Source organism: Hyla sarda, chromosome 2 (assembly GCF_029499605.1).
Source record: "Hyla sarda isolate aHylSar1 chromosome 2, aHylSar1.hap1, whole genome shotgun sequence".
In the NCBI taxonomy this organism is placed as follows: domain Eukaryota; kingdom Metazoa; phylum Chordata; class Amphibia; order Anura; family Hylidae; genus Hyla; species Hyla sarda.
The window spans coordinates 501,273,224-501,297,059 of record NC_079190.1 but is presented as its reverse complement, the minus strand read 5'-3'; the positions used below and the strand labels follow the sequence as shown (position 1 = coordinate 501,297,059).

General features: G+C 44.0%; 1 protein-coding gene and 1 pseudogene across 1 annotated transcript in view; both read left to right on the top strand.

Annotated features, from left to right (window-relative positions):
* The window catches only part of LOC130357524 (zinc finger protein 420-like), a 48,533-nt pseudogene extending 31,864 nt beyond the window's left edge, over positions 1–16,669 (top strand).
* LOC130357218 (oocyte zinc finger protein XlCOF8.4-like) overlaps positions 1–23,836 on the top strand; it is a 329,282-nt gene that overhangs the window by 289,704 nt on the left and 15,742 nt on the right. The window lies entirely within an intron of this gene.

Here is a 23,836-nt window from a genome sequence, read left to right as displayed (position 1 = left end):
CTGCACACTACTCACCTCTATTACATGTACACTACACACTACTCACCTCTACTACATGTACACTACACACTACTCACCTCTACTACATGTACACTACACACTACTCACCTCTACTACATGTACACTGCATACTACTCACCTCTACTACATGTACACTGCACACTCACCACTACTACATGTACACTGCATACTCACCTCTACTACATGTACACTGCATACTACTCACCTCTACTACATGTACACTGCACACTACTCACCTCTACTACATGTACACTACTCACCTCTACTACATGTACACTACACACTACTCACCTCTACTACATGTACACTGCACACTACTCACCTCTACTACATGTACACTGCACACTACTCACCTCTATTACATGTACACTACACACTACTCACCTCTACTACATGTACACTACACACTACTCACCTCTACTACATGTACACTACACACTACTCACCTCTACTACATGTACACTACACACTACTCACCTCTACTACATGTACACTACACACTACTCACCTCTACTACATGTACACTACACACTACTCACCTCTACTACATGTACACTACACACTACTCACCTCTACTACATGTACACTACACACTACTCACCTCTACTACATGTACACTACACACCTCTACTACATGTACACTACACACTACACACCTCTACTACATGTACACTACACACTACTCACCTCTACTACATGTACACTACACACTACTCACCTCTACTACATGTACACTACACACTACTCACCTCTACTACATGTACACTACACACTACTCACCTCTACTACATGTACACTACACACTACTCACCTCTACTACATGTACACTACACACTACTCACCTCTACTACATGTACACTACACACTACACACCTCTACTACATGTACACTACACACTACTCACCTCTACTACATGTACACTACACACTACTCACCTCTACTACATGTACACTACACACTACTCACCTCTACTACGTGCACACTACACACTACTCACCTCTACTACGTGCACACTGCACACTACTCACCTCTACTACGTGCACACTGCACACTACTCACCTCTACTACGTGCACACTGCACACTACTCACCTCTACTACATGTACACTACACACTACACACCTCTACTACATGTACACTACACACTACTCACCTCTACTACATGTACACTACACACTACTCACCTCTACTACATGTACACTACACACTACTCACCTCTACTACATGTACACTGCACACTACTCACCACTACTACACGCACGTATCTGCTATCATGCTCATTGATCCAGTGAACAGTCCCAGCTTTCTCTCAGGCTGGGTCCACACTACGTTTTCCCCCATACGGGAGCGCATACGGCAGGGGGGAGCTAAAAGCTTGCGCTCCCGTATGTCACCGTATGCGCTCCCGTATGTCATTCATTTCAATGAGCCGACCGGAGTGAAACGTTCGGTCCGGTCGGCTCATTTTTGCGCCGTATGCGCTTTTACAACCGGACCTAAAACTGTGGTTGACCACAGTTTTAGGTCCGGTTGTAAAAGCGCATACGGCGCAAAAATGAGCCAACCGGACCGAACGTTTCACTCCGGTCGGCTCATTGAAATGAATGACATACGGGAGCGCATATGGTAACATACGGGAGCGCGAGCTTTTAGCTCCCCCCTGCCGTATGCGCTCCCGTATGGGAGAAAACGTAGTGTGGACCCAGCCTTAGCCAATGCGCAGTCATTACCTACTATAATGGAGCGATCCTACACAGCAGATCATGTATCTAGAACATATGAAATGATCTCCTTCTGATTGACTGACTGATTTTGGTTCAATTTAACTCCTTGGGGACGGAGGACGTACCTTTATGCCCTCCGCATTTCCGATCACCGCCGCCAGCAGGCATCCCGTGCCAATGCCCCCGCCCCCCTCCCCCATGTCGGCGATCGCTGCAAATCGCCGGTGAATTCACACCTGCGATTTGCGCCTATTCCGGGTCATACGGGTCTATGGTGACCCGGTGAACAGGAATATAAGGGGGATGGCGGGTGCCACCCCTCCTATCCCTACTATTGGTCATCAAGAAGCGACAACCAATAGCAGATCAGGGGCGGGGGGGGGGGGGGTTAACTTTCGGTTTCCCCCTTCTGCCCACCCACAATAGGCGGGGTAGAACGGGGAAACCGACAGGGACCAGCGCCGGCGGCGGTGATCGACGACAGAAGAGGACAGCGGTGCGGCTCTCTGCTTCTACAGTTTGAGACCACTATATATATATATATATATATATATATATATATATATATATATGTGTGTGTGTGTGTGTTTCAAAACTGCAAATCCCAGTATGCCCAAACAGCAAACAGCTGTCTCGGCATGCTGGGAGTTGAAGTTGCGTACCTCCAGCTGTTGCATAACTACATCTCCCAGCGTGCCCTTTGGCGATCAGTACATGTTGGGAGTTGTAGTTTTGCAACAGCTGGAGGCACACTGGTTGGAAAACGTTCAGATAGGTTCTGTTACCTATCTGAACGTTTTCCAACCAGTGTGCCTCCAGCTGTTGCAAAAGTACAACTACCAACATGTACGGTCTGTCAGTACATGCTGGGAGTTGTAGTTTTGAAACAGCTGGAGGTTTGCCCCCCATGTGAATGTACAGGGTACATTCACACAGGCAGGTTTACCGTGGGTTTCCTGCTTAAAGTTTGAGCTGCAGCAAATTATCGGCCGCAGCGCAAACTCCTAGTGAGAAACTCACCGTAAACCTCCGCCAGTGCGAATGTACCCTAAAAACACTACACTAACACATAATAAAGGGTAAAACACTACATATACACTAGGGATGTAAGAAAAAATCGATTCTCGCGATAATCGCGATTTTTCATTTACCGATACAGAATCGATTCAAAATATTTTTGAATCAATTCTTTTAGGGATGTGGAATTTTTAATAAAACGCACTTTATCTTACCTGCCAACGAGCCCCCGGAGCTCCGGTACAGGTGTTCGGTCCCCGGGCTGTATTCTTCTTACTTCCTGTTAGTCCGGCACGTCACATGGAGCTTCAGCCTATCACTGGCCGCAGCGATGTCCCGCCTCCGCTGGTGATAGGCTGAAGCTCCATGTGACGTGCCGGACTAACAGGAAGTAAGAAGAATACAGCCCGGGGACCGAACACCTATACCGGAGTGTACCGGAGCTCCGGGGCTCGTTGGCAGGTAAGATAAAGTGCGTTTTATTTTATTTTGCAGCCCGGACGGGATAACATGAGAAAAGTGAGCACCGGAGTACTAGATCGCCGCTGTCAAAGCTGACAGCGGCGTCTATTGGGATCTATGAATGCTCCCAGGTGGGCGATATATCGCGATGTATCGTCACCTAGACGGTATCGCGATATATCGGGATATATCGAATCGCCACACTGGTATCGCGATTCGAATCGAATCGCCAAATTCTTGGCGATTCACACCCCTAATATACACCCCCTTACACTGTCCCACCTAATAATAATGAAAACGTATCGTACGGCAGTGTTTCCAAAATGCAAAACAACAACTCCCAGCATTTCCGGACAGCCACTGACAACAGCTGGAGGCACCCTGTTTTTGAATCACTGGCGTAGAATATCCCTATATCCACCCCTATACAATCCCTAATTTAGTCCTCAAATGCGCATGGCGCTCTCTCAATTCAGAGCCCCGTCGTATTTCAAGGAAACAGTTTAGTGCCATATATGGGGTATTTCCGTACTCGGGAGAAATTGCACTACAAATTTTGTGGGGCTTTTTCTCCTTTTACCCCTTACGAAAAGGGAAAAAAAAGGAAAAGTTGGGGTCTACACCTGCCTGTTAGTTTAAAAAAAATATATTTTTACATTAACATGCTGGTGTTGCCCCATACTTTTTATTTTCACTAGAGGTAAAAGGGGAAAAAAAACTAAATTTGTAACGCAATTTCTCCTGAGTACAGAAATACCCCATATGTGGGTGTAAAATGCTCTGCAGGTGCACAACAAGGCTCAAGAGTGAGAGAGCACTATGTACATTTGAAGCCTAAATTGGTGATATGCACAGGGGTGGCTGATTTTACAGCGGTTCTGACAAAAACGCAAAAAAATAAATATCCAGATGTGACCCCATTTTGGAAACTGCACCCTTCACGGAACGTAACAAGGGGTATAGTGAGCCTTAACACCCCACAGATGTTTGACGAATTTTCGTTAAAGTTGGATGGGAAAATTAAAAAAACATTTTTTTTTCACTAAAATGCTGGTGTTACCCTAAATGTTTCATTTTCACAAAGGAAAATAGGAAAAAAGCCCCCCAAAATTTGTAACCCCATTTCTTCTGAGTTAGAACATACACCAAATGTAGATGTAAAGTGCTCTGCGGGCGAACTACAATGCTCAGAAGAGAAGGAGCGCCATTGGGATTTTGGAGAGAAAATGTGTCTGGAATTGAAGGCCATGGGTGTTTACAAAGCCCCCATAGTGCCATAACAATGGACCCCCCCAACATGGGAGCCCATTTTGGAAACTACACCCCTCATATAATGTAATAAGGGGTACAGTGAGCATTTACGCCCCACAGGTGTCTGACAGATTTTTGGAACAGTGGTCCGTGAAAAAGAAAAATATAATTTTTTCATTTGCACAGCCCACTGTTGCAAAGATCTGTCAAACGCCAGTGGGTAAAAATTGAAGAAAAAGCGCCATTTTGTAATTTTTGGGGGCTACCATTTCTACGCAGTAAATTTTTTGGTAAAAATGACACCTTACCTTTATTCTGTAGGTCCATACGATTAAAATGATACCCTACTTATATAGGTTGGATATTGCTGTACATGCAGGAAAATGTATACGTTTAAAATTGTCATCTTCTGACCCCTATAACTTTTTTATTTTTCCGTGTATGGCGCTAAAATATTGATCAGTGTTATCGACGGTCAATTGCTGAAGCCTGCATCTCAGGCTTGGAGCAATCAATCACCGATCAAACGCGACGGAGCAAGGTAAGAGGCCCTCCGCTCGTGTCCTAGCAGATCGGAATTTATACGTTTAAAATTGTCATCTTCTGACCCCTATAACTTTTTAATTTTAACGCGTATGGGGTGATCTGAAGTTTTTATCGGTACCATTTTTGTATTGATCGGACTTTTTGATCGCTTTTTATCCATTTTTTCATGATATAAAAAGTTGATAAAAAATACGCTATTTTGTAATTAGGATTTTTTTGCGCGTACGCCATTGACTGTGCGGTTTAATTAACGATATATTTTTATAATTCAGACATTTCCGCACGCAGCAATAACACATATGTTTATTTTTACACAGGTTTTTTTTTCAATAGGAAAAGGGGGGTGATTCAAACTTTTAACTCCCATAGGGACCTATAACACTGCACACACTGATCATTGTTATTCCATAGGGACCTATAACACTGCACACACTGATATTTTACATTGATCAATGGTTTCTCATAAGAAACCAGTGATCGATGATTCTGCCACTTGACTGCTCATGCTTGGATCTAAGGCACTGAGCAGTCATTCGGCGATCGGACAGCGAGGAGGCAGGTAGGGACCCTCCGGCTGTCCTACAGCGGTTCGGGATGCTGCGATTTCGCCTCGGCGATCCCAAGTTTACTTTCATTTTAGACGCGGCGTTCAACTTTGAATGCCGCGTCTAAAGGGTTAATAGCGCACAGCACCGCAATCAGTGCCGCGCGCTATTAGCCACGTATCCCGGGCGTTATTAGAGGGCCGTCGCCAACAGGTTAAAGGGGTACTCAGCTGCTCAGCATTTGGAACAAATGCCCTCAATGACAGCTGTCACGCCCCCTCCCATAGACTTGCATTGAGGGGGAGGAGCGTGATGTCATGAAGAGATGGGGCTATGATGTCATATCCTGGCACCGGCTCCAGCGTTCAAAACTGTTTGTTCCAAACGCTGAGCAGCGGAGTACCCCTTTTAAGTCACCTCCATTGCTTTATATTTCACAATTAGTGACACGTTATACTTCATGTTCATGATTTACCAAACAATCCTCTTTCTCCTCAGGTTATATAGGTTCAGGACGATCACAGACAAATATTTATTAGACAGACCATGGTCAGTGACCGACCAAGGATGGAGGAGGACAGAGACCACATGTCTGGGAGGATATTAGACCTCACCCTAGAGATGATCTACTGGATCACTGGAGAGGTGAGCGGGTCACATGGCCTTCCTTGTATCTCTATTAATAAAGCAGGGAAATGAGCGGAAAGGTGCGGGATTCTTCTTCTCTCTGTAGTGATCAGTGTCTCCCCATACACAGGATTACACAGTAGTGAAGAAGTCGTCTGGTGAGTGTGTGACACCCCGTGTGTCAGGAGGCTGGAGCAGGAGCCAGAGCCCCGCCCCCGAGGAGCCTCCACCTCATTCACTGATACATGAGCAGAAGATCCTAGAACTTACCTCCAGGATCACTGAGCTGCTGACTGGAGAGGTGAGCGCTGCTGGGAATGCTGGGACATTATACAATAACACCAAGGTATGAAGTGTCTGGAGGAGAATTGTATCATTGTCTGTGTCAGGTTCCTATAAGGTGTCAGGATGTCACTGTCTATTTCTCCATGGAGGAGTGGGAGTATTTATTAGGACACAAGGATCTGTACAAGGATCAGGTCATGATGGAGGATCACCAGTCCCTCACATCACCAGGTAAGAGGAGAGAGCAGGTTTGTGGATCTCCTAGATTCCCCCATCATCTGATCATCACATATAACAATGGATTCAGTCACTGTGTTTATTTCCTATAGATGGATCCAGTAGTATAAATCCCCCGGAGAGGTGTCCCCGTCCTCTATATCCCCAGGATTGTAAAGAGGAAGAGGAGGATATCCCACTGGACCATCAGGTAGATGAAGCTGAGATATCTACAAATTCTCTATAGATGAATATAATGAAGCTTCTACTACTCTCCTCCAGCAGTGCAGTATATCCTCTATATCCTCTATATCATCTATATCATCTATATCATCTGGTGTCGGTTCTGGTTGGTTGTGGATATAAATAGTTTCTGGGTCCATAAAAGATTGTGGTAAATGTCGTCCTCTGTGCACTTGGCAATAAAGATTCATCCTGGATAAATGTAAAGTTCTCCCCTGTAGATGATGGAGTAAATAACAGCACAATGCCAGTCAGCTGCTACTAAGGCTCCAGAATACTGTCATGTACTGAAGGAGTCATTGGCCATAATCTTTCTACAATAAAAAACAAAACAAAAAAAAACAGCCTCATGTAGAAGACATCATTCAGTTTTATAAGAGACCGGAGAACTTTGCGGTCAAATGTGTCTGCTCCCCGGCTGGAGGAAAGAAGGTTTAACCTCTTAATGACCATTGTGCGGTTAAAGGTGTACAACGAGGGCTCCTGACTCAAGTCTGCGCCATACCGGGTGTCCCTCAGCTGACTCCTGTAGCTGAGAGGCGCCACTAATAGCCTGCATGCGGCGATTGCCACGGCCGACCTTTAACCCTTTATATTGCCACTGTCAATGCTGACAGCGGCATCTAAAGGGACCTTTAATGCGTCCTTGGTGGTTCAGTGGGGTGGGTCCCTCCCGGGTGGGTCCCTCCCCCCACCCCACCCAGTAAGATCGCAGGGGTGGGATCCAGAAGGCTTACCTCTCCTTTCTGCCCATCTGTGTGATTGATGGGGTCTGGCTTGACCAGGCTTTACCAAACGAGCGCAGAGCACACAGGTCAATGGAGTTCTATAATCTAATGATTCCTCCTAAAAGTCCCCTAAGGGACCAACAGCATAAAAAAATATATATATTTTTTATAAAGGTTTAACTTACATGAACCCCTTCCATATCAATATATTAAATCACCCCCCTTTACATGTTTGGAAATGCTGCGTGCGTAATTAAAGGTAAAAAAAAAATAAAAATACCAAATCCCAGAATTGTGTTTTTTTTTTTTTGTTTTTTTTGTTTTTTAAATCACATCTTGCCTCAGAAAAAATGAAGTAAAAAGCAATCAAAAAGTCTGATCAATATCACAATGGTACCAATAAAACTACAGATCATGGTGCAAAAAATTAGCCCTCATAGAGTCCGGTAAACAAAAAAAAAAATTAAAAAGTTTTAGGGGTCAGAAATTGTCAATTAAGAAAAAAAAAAATTCTAAAAAGTTAAGAATTATTTAGAGTACCTGTCACCAAACTAAACTTTTTATGGTCCTTAAGGGGGTACTCCACTGGCCACTGTTCAGAACACTTAGTTCCAAACGCTGTGTGCGTGCGCTGCGAGGGTCAGCCACGCCCCCTTGTGATGTCATGTCAAGCTCCCTCAATGCAAGTCTATGGGAGGGAGCTTTTAAGGGTTTATTCTCCAGTAGTAATGAAGGGCTTCTCTACTGTAAGAGCAGTGCCATCTTGGATCATGTCATGTGACAAGATAACATACACATTTCTGTTGATCTAGTTAAAGGGGTACTCCGCTGGAAAACTTTATTATTATTATTATTTTTTTTTTTAAATCAACTGGTGCCAGAAAGTTAAACAGATTTGTAAATTACTTCTATTAAAAAAATCTTAATCCTTCCAGTACTTATCAGCTGCTGTTATGAGCCACGGGAAGTTGTTTTCATTTTGAATTTCCTTTCTGTCTGACCACAGTGCTCTCTGCTGACACCTTTGTCCACTGTAGGAACTGTCCAGAGGTTTTCTATGGGGATTTTCTTGTACTCTGGACAGTTCCTAAAATGGCCAGAGGGGTCAGCAGAGAGCACTGTGGTCAGGCAGAAAGGAAATTCAAAAAGAAAAGCACTTCCTGTGCAGCATACAGCAGCTGATAAGTACTGGAAGGATTAAGATTTTGTAATAGAAGTCATTTACAAATCAATTGGTTCCAGAAAGATAAATAGATTTAAAAAAAAATGTTTTCTAGTGGAGTACCCCTTTAATGCCTTTTAGAGGACTGTATATAGGATAAATTAGGGTTCCGTTTGTTTTTTCCTTCTCAGGTCCTTATTGTGGAATCGGTGGAGGAAAGTTATGAAGGAACGAGTGGACTGGAAAACCCCATATTAGTGTCCGAGAACGGTAAAGACGCTTTCATACAGCTTGGGGGAGGAATTTACTGTGTGCAGTGTTTTGGTGCTCCACATATAAAGCTCTGCCCATTTCCAGTCCACTGGATTTACTAAGAGGCGCAAAAATAGCCCCCCCCCCCCCCCCATTGAGGCGCAGAAAGATACACCACCAATTGTAGCCCCCTATAGAGCCCCTATGTGCTCTTGTATATTCCTGCAAGTCGGCTGTGAGGACGTGAGGCCCCTCCATGTGAAGCCGAACCTCCTTCCCTGCCCCTTGGAACGAGCCGCGCACATTTTCTGCACAAATTTTTAAAGTAAAACCTCACCATTTTGCACAATAATGTGTTTGAGGATTGGAGCCACCGGCAGAGCTTAGTAAGTGTCTCCCTATAAACCTTTCTCTCATGGATCTCCTAGATTCCCCCATCATCTGATCATCACATATAACAATGGATTCAGTCACTGTGTTTATTTCCTATAGATGGATCCAGTAGTATAAATCCACCCGAGAGGTGTCCCCGTCCTCTATATCCCCAGGATTGTAAAGAGGAAGAGGAGGATATCCCACTGGACCATCAGGTAGATGTTGGACATGATCTTTCTCTTCACAGAACATTAGTCCAGGACTTCAGCCTCATCTAGAATAGAACATTTTGGGCCCCAGGGTTGATGTCCCTGGTTCTTGTCTTCTAGGAGTTTCTGACCTTTTCCTGATTTTCTCCTCAGGTCCTTAATGTTGGATCCGTGCAGGAAAGTTCTGGAGGAACGAGGAGAGAACTGGAGGAACCCCGATCAGTGTCAGAGAATGGTGAGAGCCTCCATGTATCTGGGGTTTCTTTTGTAGAGTTCTCCCTGTTCCCAATGAGATGTACAGTGACCCCCCCGACCTACGATGGCCCCGACATACGATCATTTCAACATACGATGGCCTCTCTGAGGCAGCATCAACATACGATGCTTTTGTATGTCGGGGCCATCGCATAAACGGCTATCCGGCAGCGCAGACTGCTTCAGCTGCCACCGGATAGCCATTTAATGTGCCCCATGTGGTCCGGTGAGTGTCATTCACCTGTCCCCGCCGCTCCGGACCGTCCTCTTTCATGCTCCGCTGCTTGGCCATCGCTTTCCTTCTTCGTCATCACATCACCGCGTACGCCGTCCCGTCATCCAATAGGAGCCACGTGATGACGGCGATGGAAAACGACGATCCAGGGCAGCGGTGACGGTCCGGAGCAGCGGGGACACGTGAGTATAACTTTCTATATTACTATTGCACTTATGTCTCAACATGCGATGGATTCAAGTAACGATGGTTCATTTGGAACCAATTACCATCGTATGTTGAGGGATCACTGTACTGATTTTGTACAAAAAGTTTGAGATTTTTTTTAAGCGGTACAGTAATAGAAAATTATGTAGCCTTATGTATCGTTTCAATCGTATTGATCCACAGAATAAAGAACACACGTCATTTTTACCGTTAAGTGCACAATGTGAAAACAAAACCTTCCGAAATTGGCAAAATTGTGGTTCTTCATTTAAATTCCTTCCCTAAAAAAAAAAAAAATTTTTGGGGTTCACCATACATTTTATTGTAAAATGAGTGATGTCATTTCAAAGTACAATTGGTCACGCAAAAAATAAGCCCTCATATGGGTCTGTGGATAGAAATATAAAAGAGTTATGGATTTTAGAAGGCGAGGAGGAAAAAACGAAAACTCAAAAATAAAATTGGCCTGGTCCTTGAAGGAGTACTCCGCCCCTAGACGTCTTATCCCCTATCCAAAGGATAGGGGATAAGATGTCAGATCGCCGCGGTGCCGCTGCTGGGGACCCTGGGGATCGCCGCTGCGGCACCTCGCTATCACTACAGCACAGAGCGAGTTTGCTCTGTGCGTAATGACGGGCGATACAGGGGACGGAGCAGCGTGACGTCATGGCTCCGCCCCTCATGACATCACTGCTCGTCCCCTTAATGCAAGTCTATGGCAGGTGGCATGACGACCGCCACGCCCCCTCCCATAGACTTGTATCGAAAGGGGTGGGTCGTGACGTCACGAGGGGCGGAGCCGTGACGTAACGATGCTCCGGCCCCTGTATTGCCCGTCATTACGTGCAGAGCGATCTGGCTCTGTGCAGTAATGATAGTGGGGTGCTGCAGCAGCGATCCCCGGGGTCCCCAGCAGCGGGACCCGGGCGATCTGACATCTTATCCCCTATCCTTTGCATATGGGATAAGATGTCTAGGGGCGGAGTACCTCTTTAAGCTTTTTTTTTTATTTTTTTTTTTTGGGTCCTTCTTGAGAAAAAAAAACCAAAACATTTTACCAGTCTATAGAGAGTTTTGGGACCCAAGCAGGGGTGGAGCTATAGAGGGTGCAAAGATAGCAGTCGCCCCAGGGCCCTGGTGCCTAAAGGGGCCCAAAGGCACCTCTACCCAATAGGAAGACACCAGAATTATAAATGACTCCTGGTAGACATGGGGCCCTGTTACAGATTCTGCACTGGGGCCCAGAAGCTGCAGGTTACACCTCTGGACCCACGTATTAGTACCTAGGAGGTATCGGCCCCATCTATCAGTCTTTAGGGTATAGTGGGGTCAATGTCCCATTCTCTACACAGTATTTTGGTCCTTGTACAGGTACCTAACTTTAACCCCTTAAGGACTCAGGGTTTTCCTGTTTTTGCATTTTAGTTTTTTCCTCCTTACCTTTTAAAAATCATAACCCTTTCAATTTATGACCTACAGACTCATATGATGGCTCTTTTTTTCGTGTGCCGCTAATTCTACTTTGTAATGACATAATTCATTCTACCCAAAAATCTACGGCCAAAACCAAAAACAAATCATTGTGGACAAAATTGAAAAAAAAACGCCATTATGTTACTTTTGGGGTCTTCCGTTTCTACGTAGTGCATTTTTCGGTAAAATTAACACCATATATATATATCCCGTAGGTCCATACGGTTAAAATGATCCCCTACTTATATAGGTTTGATTTTGTCTTCTGGAAGAAATCATAACTACATGCAGGAAAATGAAAACGTTTAAAAATGTCCTTTTCTGACCCCTATAACTTTTTTATTTTTCTGTATATGGGGGCGGTATGAGGGCTAATTTTTTGCGACATGATATGAAGTTTTCAACAGTACCATTTTTGTTTTGATATGACTTTTTGATCGCTTTTTATCAAAAAATTTTATGGTATAAAAAGGTGATTTAAAAATACACTATTTTGGAATTTGGAATTTTTTTGCGCGTACGTCATTGACCGTGCGGTTTAATTAATGATATATTTTTATAGCTCGGACATTTACGCACGCGGCGATACCACATATGTTTTATATTTATTTTTATTTACATTGTTTTTTTTTTTTTAAATGGGTAAAAGGGGGGGGGATTCAAACTTTTACTAAGGAAAGGTTAAATCATCTTTATTACGGTAACTTTTTTTTTCACTTTTATTTTTTTTCAAGGTTATAGCTCCCATTGGAGACTATTACATGCATTACATTGTTTGGAGGCACTGATCAATGCTATGCTATAGCATTGCATTGATCAGTGTTTTCAGCGGTCGATTGCTCAATCCTGGATCTCAGGTTTGGAGCAATCAATCGCTGATCGGACGCCGAGGAGCAAGATAGGGACCCTCCTCGTGTGTCCTGATGTATTCTTTTACATTTTAGACGCGGCAATCAACTTTGATCGCTGTGTCTAAAGGGGTATTCCAGAAAAAAACTTTTTTTTATATCAACTGGCTCCAAAAAGTTAAACAGAATTGTAAATTATTTCTATTGAAAAAAATCTTAATCCGTCCAATAGTTATCAGCTTCTGAAGTTGAGTTGTTCTTTTCTGTCTGGTAACAGTGCTCTCTGCTGACATCTCTGCTTGTCTTGGGAACTGCACAGAGTAGAAGAGGTTTGCTATGGGGATTTGCTTCTAAACTGGGTGGTTCCCAAGACAGGTGTTATCAGAGAGCACTAAGACAGAAAAGAACAACTCAACTTCAGCAGCTCATAAGTACTGAAAGATTAAGATTTTTTAATAGAAGTAATTTACAAATCTGTTTATCTTTCTGGAGCCAGTTGATAGATAAACCGTTTTTTTCCTGGATAACCCCTTTAATACCGGACATCACCGCGATCGGTGATTTCCAGTATTAGCCACAGGTCCCGGCTACCTTTAGCCGTCGGGACCGACCCGATATGATGCGGGGTCACCGCGTGACCCCGTGTTATATCATGGGAGCGGGTGCAGGGTGTGCAGGTATGCCCTGCGTCCTTAAGAGGTTAAAGGGGTACTCCACTCCCCAGCGCTTGGAACATTTAGTTCCGAATGCTGGTGCGGGCTTCGGGGGTCACCACGCCCCCTTGTGATGTCATGTCCCGCCCCCTCAATGCAAGTCTATGGGAGGGGGTGTGACTGCTGTCACACCCCTTCCCACGGCCTTGCATTGAGGGGGAGTGGAGTACCCCTTTAACCTTTTCCCGACCCAGAGGAATTTTAATTCTTCGCTTATGTTTTCTTCCTCCCCATGTGTTTTTTTCCCCTCAGTTATATAGTAGGGGTTATTTTTGTGGGACAGGTTCTACATTTCACTTACACTCTTTATTTTACCCTATAATTTATAATAAAGCTAAGAAAAAACAAATATATATTAAGGGAAAAACTAAAAAAAGAAAAACTGAAATTGCACAATTTGGGGGAAAATATATTTTTTCATTATATAGTAAAACTGACATGCTAACTATTCTACAGGTCAGTATGGTTCCATGTATTCTATATGTGGGGGGTCATTTTGTTTTGTAAAAAAAAAAAAAAAAGTATTTAACATTTTTTTTTTTTTTATAAGGTTCTTAATTTTTCTAATTTTTTTTTTTACTGATACAACTTTTGTGTAGTATTGACTTTTTTTTGTTAAAGGGGTACTCTGCCCCTAGACATCTTATCCCCAATCCAAAGGATCCCCAGCGGCGGGGCCCCCGCGATCTACCTGCTGCACGCGGCGTTCGTTCGTCGGGTGCAGCGCCGGAGGCTTGTGACGTCACGGTCACGCCCCCTCAATGCAAGTCTATGGGAGGGGGCGTGATGTCACGAGCCTCCGCCCTGCATCGCCAGTCATCCGGCACTGAGCAAAGTTCACCGGATGTCCGGGGTGCTTCAACCGAGATTGTGGGGCTCCCCAGCGGCAGGACCCCCGCGATCAGACATCTTATCCCCTATCCTTTTGGATAGGGGATAAAATGTCTAGGAGCGGAGTACCCCTTTAATAGCTTTGCAGCGGTGATTGCCGTTGCAGCCACTGGCTGACGTTTCCAGCCACAAGAGGGCGCTGGGGTACTGAGCGGGGTAACATCATAATCCCACTCTGAAGCCGGCCCCTCCTTTCCCAGGATGTTATAGTGGAAAGGGATTAGTAGTTTGGACAATTTTTTTTAATTATTAAAATAAAATTTGGAAAATGGGAAAAGGGGGCAATTTAAATGTTCTATCGTAGAACGGATGTTGGAGAATGTAGAAAATAAAAAAAAATGACGGAAAAAAATGTATACACACTGTTAGCAGAATTGCATTTGTGAAGAGGAGGAGCTAATCGGATAGCAACGCCCACCTAGGTGCACCAAAAAAAAAAAAATCCAGCACCCAGGTTTCCAAGACCCCGAGATCGGCCCTGGATGTCTGTAGAAGCGTCAGTAACATGTTGGGCTACACGCCAACAACTTTTTTTTTTTTTTTTTTTTTACAGGATTCCGATGTGTAGCCTCATGGACCACAGCTGTCACCTTTTATTTTTGATAGTTATGTGTGTTTATATATTTTTCTTGCCATGTTTTTAACTCTGGTTTATTTGATAATTTTTGTTTAAAAGATATAATTCTTGCTCGTTGTGTGTGTCTATTTTTCACTTAGGGATTATAAAATATTAATTTTGTATGTGAGATTTTTGTTTATTTTTACAGGTAAAGAAAGCACAAAAGACCCCCATGAACATCTCCTCCTGTCTCCTCACAACAATGTAAAAGATCAACCGCACAATGACCAAAAAAGAACTAAACATAATTTTTTTTCGACTGCTGAATGTGGGAAACGTTTAGAAAACAAATCTCTTTCCATGCATGAGAGACATTACATAGATGGAAGGACATATTCTGAATGTGGTAAATCTTTAAGGCAAAAAATAGGTGTTGTGAAACATCAGAAAAGTCGCACCAGGGACAAACCATTTTCCTGTTCCGAATGTGGGAAATGTTTTAATCAGAAAGTTCATCTTGTAAATCATCAGCGAGGTCACACAGGGGAGAAGCCATTTTCATGTTCAGAATGTGGGAAATGTTATACTGCGAAAGCACATCTTGTGAGACATCTGATGATTCACTCAGGAGAGAAGCCATTTTCATGCTCCGAATGTGGGAAATGTTTTGGGCAGAAATCAAATTTTTTTAGTCATTACAAAATTCACACCGGGGAGAAGTCCTTTTCATGTTCAGAATGTGGGAAAAGTTTTATTCATAAATCAGATCTTGTTAAACATCGGAGAATTCATACAGGAGAAAAGCCATTTTCGTGTACAGAATGCGGGAAAAGTTTTATACAGAAATCAGATCTCGTCAAACATCAGAGAATTCACACAGGAGAGAAGCCGTTTTCATGTTCAGAATGTGGGAAATGTTTTTCTTATCAGTCAAGTCTATGCAAGCATCAGAGAACTCACACAAAGGTGATAAGCCACTTTAATTTCCTGAATGTGGGAGATATTTGAGTAGCAAATACTTTCCTGTGGAAAAATGTGAGATTGAACACGAGGACAGAAGCCATAGTTATGTTCAGAATGCAGTATGTGTTTTTACAGAACTGGTTGGATCATCTAAGAATTCACTCTGGCGAAGACAGTTTTGTGTTCATAATATGGGAAATCTTTAAGTCTGAAATCACATCTTATTTATCAGAGAAGTCACACAGGGGAGAAGCCATTTTTATGCTTAGAATGTGAGAAAATTTTTGCTAGAAAATCATATCTATTTGTACATTGAAGAACTCTGAGGAGAAGCCAAGTAATTATGTAAGGTATCAAATTTTGAGCAATATCTGCAAACTCCCTTTATAAAATAATAATTTTTTATGCTCAGATTGCAGGAAATGTTTTACTAAAAAATGAGAAAATCTACTAAAATTCACCCAAATTAGCTGCCAAGTTTTGTTTTTGACTCAACGACTGACACGGATTCCCACAGGGGAAGGGTCTTCTGTCAAACCAAAGGAGTCCCTGCTCCTGTAGACTGAGCAGTGAGACGCACACTGTATGCCCCACTGCTCAGTTAATATTTTTGGGGATGAGTATAGGAGCAGGGATTCCTTTCTCTGACAGGGTGAAAAGGAGGAGAAAAAACAATGGGGCGCTCCCTGTGTGGTATTTTATGGAAAAGTGAAAAATGAAAATACCCGACACCTACGGTGGCGTACTGACCTTGAGTCGATAGTACACAATGGTGGTGAGAAGGAATGGCGACAGTCTGCTGCTCTCACCCCTTATTATTCCGTCTTCCCGAGGTGGACGGACTAAAATGCAAAGTAGGAGGAGTAAAAATGGGGGGGGGGGGTATGTTGAGAGCGCTACTGTCAGATGGCGATGGTTGAAGTCAAGAAACGGTATGAGCCAGCACTTATGCAGGACTAACTTTTATTGAGAAAAGAAGTCAAGAAAGTAAAAACAGGACGACGCGTTTCGGCGCTCGCTGGCGCCTTCCTCAGGTCCACAATCATAAATTTGTGTAGTCCTAGCCGGAGTTCCTGCGGGCGGGCCCGCCCGCAGGAACTCCGGCTAGGACTACACAAATTTATGATTGTGGACCTGAGGAAGGCGCGTGTGAGCGCCGAAACGCGCTGTCCTGTTTTTACTTTCTTGACTTCTTTTTTCAATAAAAGTTAGTCCTGCATAAGTGCTGGCTCATACCGTTTCTTGACTTCAACCATCGCCATCTGACAGCAGCGCTCTCAACATACCCCCCCATTTTTACTCCTCCTACTTTGCTTTCTCTGACAGGAGTCCCTGATTCTGCACATGGTCTGAAAACACTTGATTGGCCTCAATATAGACCTCACAAATAAAGGAAATGTGTGTGTGTGTGTGTTTTTATTTTATTTATTTTTTATAATAATTAAAACATTTACTTTCATGAAGCAAACCGATTTGATTTTCTTTCTTTTGTTTTTACATTGTAGTTATTAATGACTATTTGCTGTACTGGGGGCTGCCATCTTTAATAGCATCTGTGTAATGTGGCGATTGACGACACCTCCACAGATGGTATACGGCACACACAGTGCATAGGAGGCAATGAACGGCTGCCGAGCGCATTTCCTACACTGCCAGTTTGGCGGCTGTGTACTGAGCATGCTCAATGTCAGGAGCCGTACACAGCATGAATAGAATAGTAGGGGAATCTGGAACCATCATGTTGGAGCCGAAAGCCGCTGTAACCGGAATGGTGGAGTCTGTAGTGTGCAGTGGTGTACGCTTTACCGGGGGCAGTGTCTTCCTGTAATATGGTGTAACAGTCCAGCTCACCTCACCCTGGGACTCCGCAAGGATCCGCACTCAGCCGGGTGACCAAACTTGAAATGATCCAGCGAAGTAAGGAAATCCAACTTTATTCAAGGCACAAGTAAAACCGGTACAACAACCAAGGCAAATCAGACGCGTTTCAGGTGCATGCGCACCCTTCGTCAGTGATGAGTCATTACTGACGAAGGGTGCGCGTGCGTCTGAAACGCGTCTGATTTGCCTTGGTTGTTGTACCGGTTTTACTCGTGCCTTGAATAAAGTTGGATTTCCTTACTTCGCTGGATCATTTCTTCTTTCTTTCAAGCAGAGTCTTCCTGCCTGCACAGTATACACAGCGCAGGATCGGTCCTTTACATCTCCCCTCCATTGTTTGGCTGCTCCTGTCTTCTGATCTGCCCCTGTTCATTGCTGTTGGTCTGTTAGCAGGAACATTTTTGAATTGCGTTTTATTCCATTTTTTATGGTCTGGTATGGGATGTGACCAAAAATCAGCAAATTCGGACAGTTAGTATTTTCTTTTACACCGCGCAGGATCAATTACATTTATATTTTACAAATTTAGAAAGTAATGCTCACCGCATCTTTAAATACAGTTGTTTACAGTTTTTTATTTGGAAAACGTGAAAAAAACAACAACAAAAAAACTAAAACAAGTTAACTGTTTTAGTTGTCCCACTTGAGGATTTTGATAAGCAATCATTCAATTGCTTATATAAATCATTGTCATGCTTATTCATTGTATTGAGCTATTCAACCAGCACTCTAATGGCATGGTATCACTAGATATGTCGTGTTTACCGTGACAACTAGTTAGCCAATCAGGGCACTATACCGCTAAGGCTGCACCTAAAAACTATTTCTAATGCTACTATCGTGATTGGTTACGGTATCTCCCATGACAGTCATTACTGGCAGGTGTCAGCCACAGAAAGCAGCCGGCATTCCCCAGGTTTGGAGCAGACTCAACGCCGGCACCGTACTCCCCCACCTGACCCAACACATAACTGTATGTCATGGGATGGAAGTGGCCATAATATTATTAGGTGCTGATGTAGGGCTGGGCGGTATGACCAAATATGTGTATCACGGTATTTTTGTAACTTATGGCGGTTCCACGGTATATAACGGTATTCCCCCCCTCAACCCCCCCCCCCCCCAAAAAAAAATAAAAAATTAGCCCAGCGCTGTGCTGTCCCCATCGGGGTACTACTCACGTCACCCGCAAGCGCTGCGCTCCTCGTCCTCCTGATTGTTGCGGCCGCCGGCGCTGTCACTCTATACTGTATCCCTATGCCCGGGCTACAAAAAGTAAACAAAAATAAACTTAAACGCACATTCCTACTAGAGATGAGTGAACTTATAGTAAATTTGATTCGTTACGAACTTCTCGGCTCGGCAGTTGATAACTTTTCCTGCATAAATTAGTTCAGCTTTCAGGAGCTCCGGTGGGCTGGAAAAGGTGGATACAGTCCTGGGAGACTCTTTACTAGGACTGTATCCACCTTTTCCAGCCCACCGGAGCACCGGAAAGCCAAACTAATTTATGCAGAATAAGTCATCAACTGCCGAGCTGAGAAGTTCGTGACGAATCGAATTTACAGTAAGTTCGCTCATCTCTAATTCCTACGTTGGCCTTGTGTTCTTCCTGGGGAGGGGAACGTTGGACAGCCGTCAGCCTATCATCGGCCGCAGCGATGTTCCGTCTCGGCCGTTGATAGGCTGAGCCCACTGTCATGTAAGGAGCCGGCTTCTTACATGACAGTGTGCTCAACTTATCACCGGCAGAGGCGGAACATCGCTGCGGCCGGTGATAGGCTGACGGCTGTCCGACGTTACATTCCCTAGGAAGCTGGTCCGGACCTACAGGGAAGGTGAGTTAAAGGGGTACTCCGGTGAAAACCTTTTTCCTTTTAAATCAACTGTTGGCAGAAAGTTAAACATACTTGTAAATTACTTCTATTAAAAAATCTTAATCCTTCCAGTACTTATTAGCTGCTGAATGCTACAGAGGAAATTCCTTTCTTTTTGGAACACTGATGACATCACGAGCACAGTGCTCTCTGTTGACATCTCTGTCCATTTTAGCAACGATGCATAGCAGATGTATGCTAAGGGAAGCATGGTGGCTCAGTGGTTAGCACAGGGACTTGGGTTCAAATCCCACTAAGGACAACAATAAATAAAGCGTTATTATTATTATAATAACGTCAGCAGAGAGAACTGTGCTCGTGATGTCATCAGAGAGCATTCCAAAAAGAAAAGAATTTCCTCTGTAGAATTCAAAAGCTAATAAGTACAGGAAGTATTAAGATCTTTTAATAGAAGTAATTTACAAATATGTTTAACTTTCTGCCACCAGTTGATTTCAAAGAAAAAAGGTTTTCACCGGAGTACCCCTTTAAAGTTTATTTTGTTTACCTTTTGCAGCCCGGGCATAGGGATATAGTATAGAGCAGTGGTCTTCAACCTGCGGACTTCCAGATGTTGCAAAACTACAACTCCCAGCATGCCCGGACAGCCAACGGCTGTCCGGGCATGCTGGGAGTTGTAGTTTTGCAACATCTGGAGGTTGAAACAACTGGTATAGAGTGTCAGCGCCGGCGGCCGCAACACACAGGAGGACGAGGAGGGCAGCGCTTGCGGGTGACATATGTGAGTAGTGCCCCGATGGGGACAGTGCAGCACTGGGCTAATAATTGGGTGGGGGGGGGGGGGGGGGGGCAGAACAGCGCTCGCGGGTAACATGATTAGTTCAGGGACAGCTCAGCGCTGGGCTGATAATTCATTCCCGAGGGGGAGGGGCCAAACCGGTATTGCGGTATGGGTTAAAATTCATATCGTGCAGCACAAAATTTCGGTATGAACCGGTATACCGCCCAGCCCTATGCTGATGTTCGATGAGGATTGGATTGCCACCGATATGGAAAATTTGCAGAAAGCTGGGGCAAGCAGTTGTCTGGGATGTATAGTGGGAGGGCTTCAGTTTTGGTCGTCTTAATTTTATAATGGGAGGATAGAGACTAGAGATGAGCGAAGTTACAGTAAATTCGATTCGTCACGAACTTCTCAGCTCGGCAGTTGATGACTTTTCCTACATAAATCAGTTCACGTTTCCGGTGCTCCGGTGACCTGGAAATGGTGGATACAGTCCTAGGAGACTCTTTCCTAGGAATGTATCCACCTTTTCCAGCCCACCGGAGCACCGAAAAGCTGAACTAATTTATGTAGGAAAAGTCATCAACTGCCGAGCTGAGAAGTTCGTGACGAATCAAATTTACTGTAAGTTCGCTCATCTCTAATAGAGACATAGGAGTGTGACTAATATGTCTCTATCCTGCAGTACAATGTAAAGAATGGTAATACTGGTGGGGACATCCAATCAAGGTCCTTAAAGGGATACTTTAAAGGGATAAAAAAAATGGTATCAACTGGTGTCAGAAAGTTTATACAGATTTGAATATTACTTTTTATATGAAATTCTTAACTATTCCTGTACTTATCAGCTGCTGTATGCTCCAGAAGAAGTTGTGTAGTTCTTTCCGTTCTGACCACAGTGCTCTCTGCTGCCACCTTTGTTCTTGTCGGGAACTGTCCAGAGCAGGAGAGGTTTGCTATGGGGATTTGCTCCTGCTCTGGACATTTCCTGACACAGACACAGGTGGCAGCAGAGAGCACTGTGGTCACACTGAAAACAACTACACAACTTCCTGTGGAGCATACAACAGCTGATAAGTACTGGGAGGGTTAAGATTTTTAAATAGAAGTAATTCACTAATTCAAATAACTTTCTGGCACCAGTTGATTTCGAAACAGTCTTTCCCCTCCTTTTTACCCCTTTAAAGGGATACTCCCCTGGAAAACATTTTATTTTATTTTTTTAAATATACTGGTGCCTGAAAGTTAATCAGATTTGTAAATTACTTCTATTGAAAAAAAAATATTAATCCTTCCAGTACTTATCAGCTGCTATATGCTCCACAGGAAGTTCTTTTCTTTTTGAATTTCCTTTGTCTGGCCATAGTGCTCTCTGCTGACACCTCTGTCCATTTTAGGAACTGACCAGAGCAGGAGAGGTTTGCTATGGGGATTTGCTCCTACTCTGGGCAGTTCCTAAAATGGACAGAGGTGTCAGCAGAGAGCACTGTGGTCAGACAAAGGAAATTCAAAAAGAAAAGAACTTCCTGTGGAGCATATAGCAGCTGATAAGTACTGGAAGGATTAAGATTTTTAAATAGAATTAATTTTCAAAACTGTTTACATTTCTGGCACTTGTTGATTTAAAAATATTTTCCAGTGGAGTACCCCTTTAAGAAAGCGCGTTATAGGGAGTTTCCTTTTGACCCCGAAGTCGAAACAGGAGAGTGCAGTGTTCTCAAGGATTATTAGAACCTTTTTGATAAAAGGCTGATGAGTTAAAAAAAATATTCTGTCCTTACATTGGGATATTTTGAGATCGGACGGGATATTTGCGTATTTGATTCGCAAGTCACCTCAGGTGATTTACTGGAGGGGCAGAAATTTTCAGGATCACTTTACAAGCAGCTACTTCGAAGTTATCCCCCATACAGGTACATGGCTACAGTGACAGATATTGGGGACTTACCACTGTGGCCATATCTCCATCTGTGAGTTTAAAGGGGCATTCCGATGCTAGATAGGGGATAAGATGTCTGATCGTGGGGGCCACAGCAGCATCCGGCGTCTAAACAAATGCTTGGGTTCCTGTGGCTGTGGTCGTGACTTTACTGCCACACCCCTCGTGATGCCACACCACGCTCCCTCCATTCATGTCTATGGGAGGGGGCGTGTCTGCCGACACACCCCCTCCCATAGACATGAATGGTGGGAGTACAGTGTGAGGTCACGAGAGGCGTGGCAGTGACGTCACAACCACTGCCACAGGAACCGAGCGTTCTGAACAAAATGTTTTAAGGGTACTCCGGCGCTAAGATATCTTATTGGATAGGGGATAAGATGTCAGATCGCTGCGGTCCCGCTGCTGGGGATCCCCGGGATCTACCATGCAGCACCCACCTTTATCGTCTTCTGAAACCGCTGGAGGTCCTCAGGCTGAGTCCATCTCGACCATGAGGGCGGAGCATAGTGACGTCATGGCTCTTCCCCGGAGTGATGTCACGCTCCGCCCCCTCAATGCAAGTCTATAGATGTCACGCCCCCTCCCATAGGCTTGCATTGAGGGGGTGGAGCATGACGTCACTATGCTCCGTCCCAGTGATCGCCAGTAATCAGACCCAGAGCGAACACGCTCCGGGGACTTATTCTAATGGGGTGCGGAGTGGAAGATCACGGGGTCCCCAGCGGCGGGACCCCCGCGATCAGGCATCTTATCCCCTATCCTTTGGATAGGGGATAAGATGTCTTAGTACCGGAGTACCCCTTTAAGCCCATAAAAACATTCCATTTACTAAAGAAGAGTATCCAGGAACACCCAGGTACATGAAAGAAGCCCCCCGGAGGCGTTACAGAGATACATTATAATGGATAGTTGGATAACTGAATTTGTACTACGGAAGGAGACTTTTGTTTTTATATTTTCTATCAATAGTATATATTCAGTGTAAGACAGGAACATGTGGCACCATGATTCTCACTTTACATATTGGAAAAAGGGGGATTTGATCATTAACATTTTCTTTGATCATTTAGAGACTGGGGGTAACAATGTGAGGGGAGTAAAGAGCTAAAACCACCTAAGAGGTATAAAAGGTGCAAACATAACAGGAAAGATTTTAAAAAGGGCGTAGTTATAGTTTTTAAATCAACTGGTGCCAGAAAATTAAACAGATTTGTAAATGACTTCTATTAAAAAATCTTTACCCTTCCAGTACTTTTTAGCAGCTGTATGCTACAGAGGAAATTCTTTTCTTTTTGAATTTCTTTTTTTTTTCTTGTCCACAGTGTTCTCTGCTGACACCTGATGCCCGTATCAGGAACTGTCCAGAGCAGAAGAAAATCCCCATTGCAAACCTATGCTGCTCTGGACAGTTCCTGATACGGACAGAGGTGTCAGCAGAGAGCACTGTGGACAAGACAAAAAAAGAAATTCAAAATGAAAATAATTTCCTCTTTAGCATACAGCTGCTAAAAGGTACTGGAAGGGTAAAGATTTTTTTAATAGAAGTCATTTACAAATCTGTTTAACTTTCTGGCGCCAGTTTATT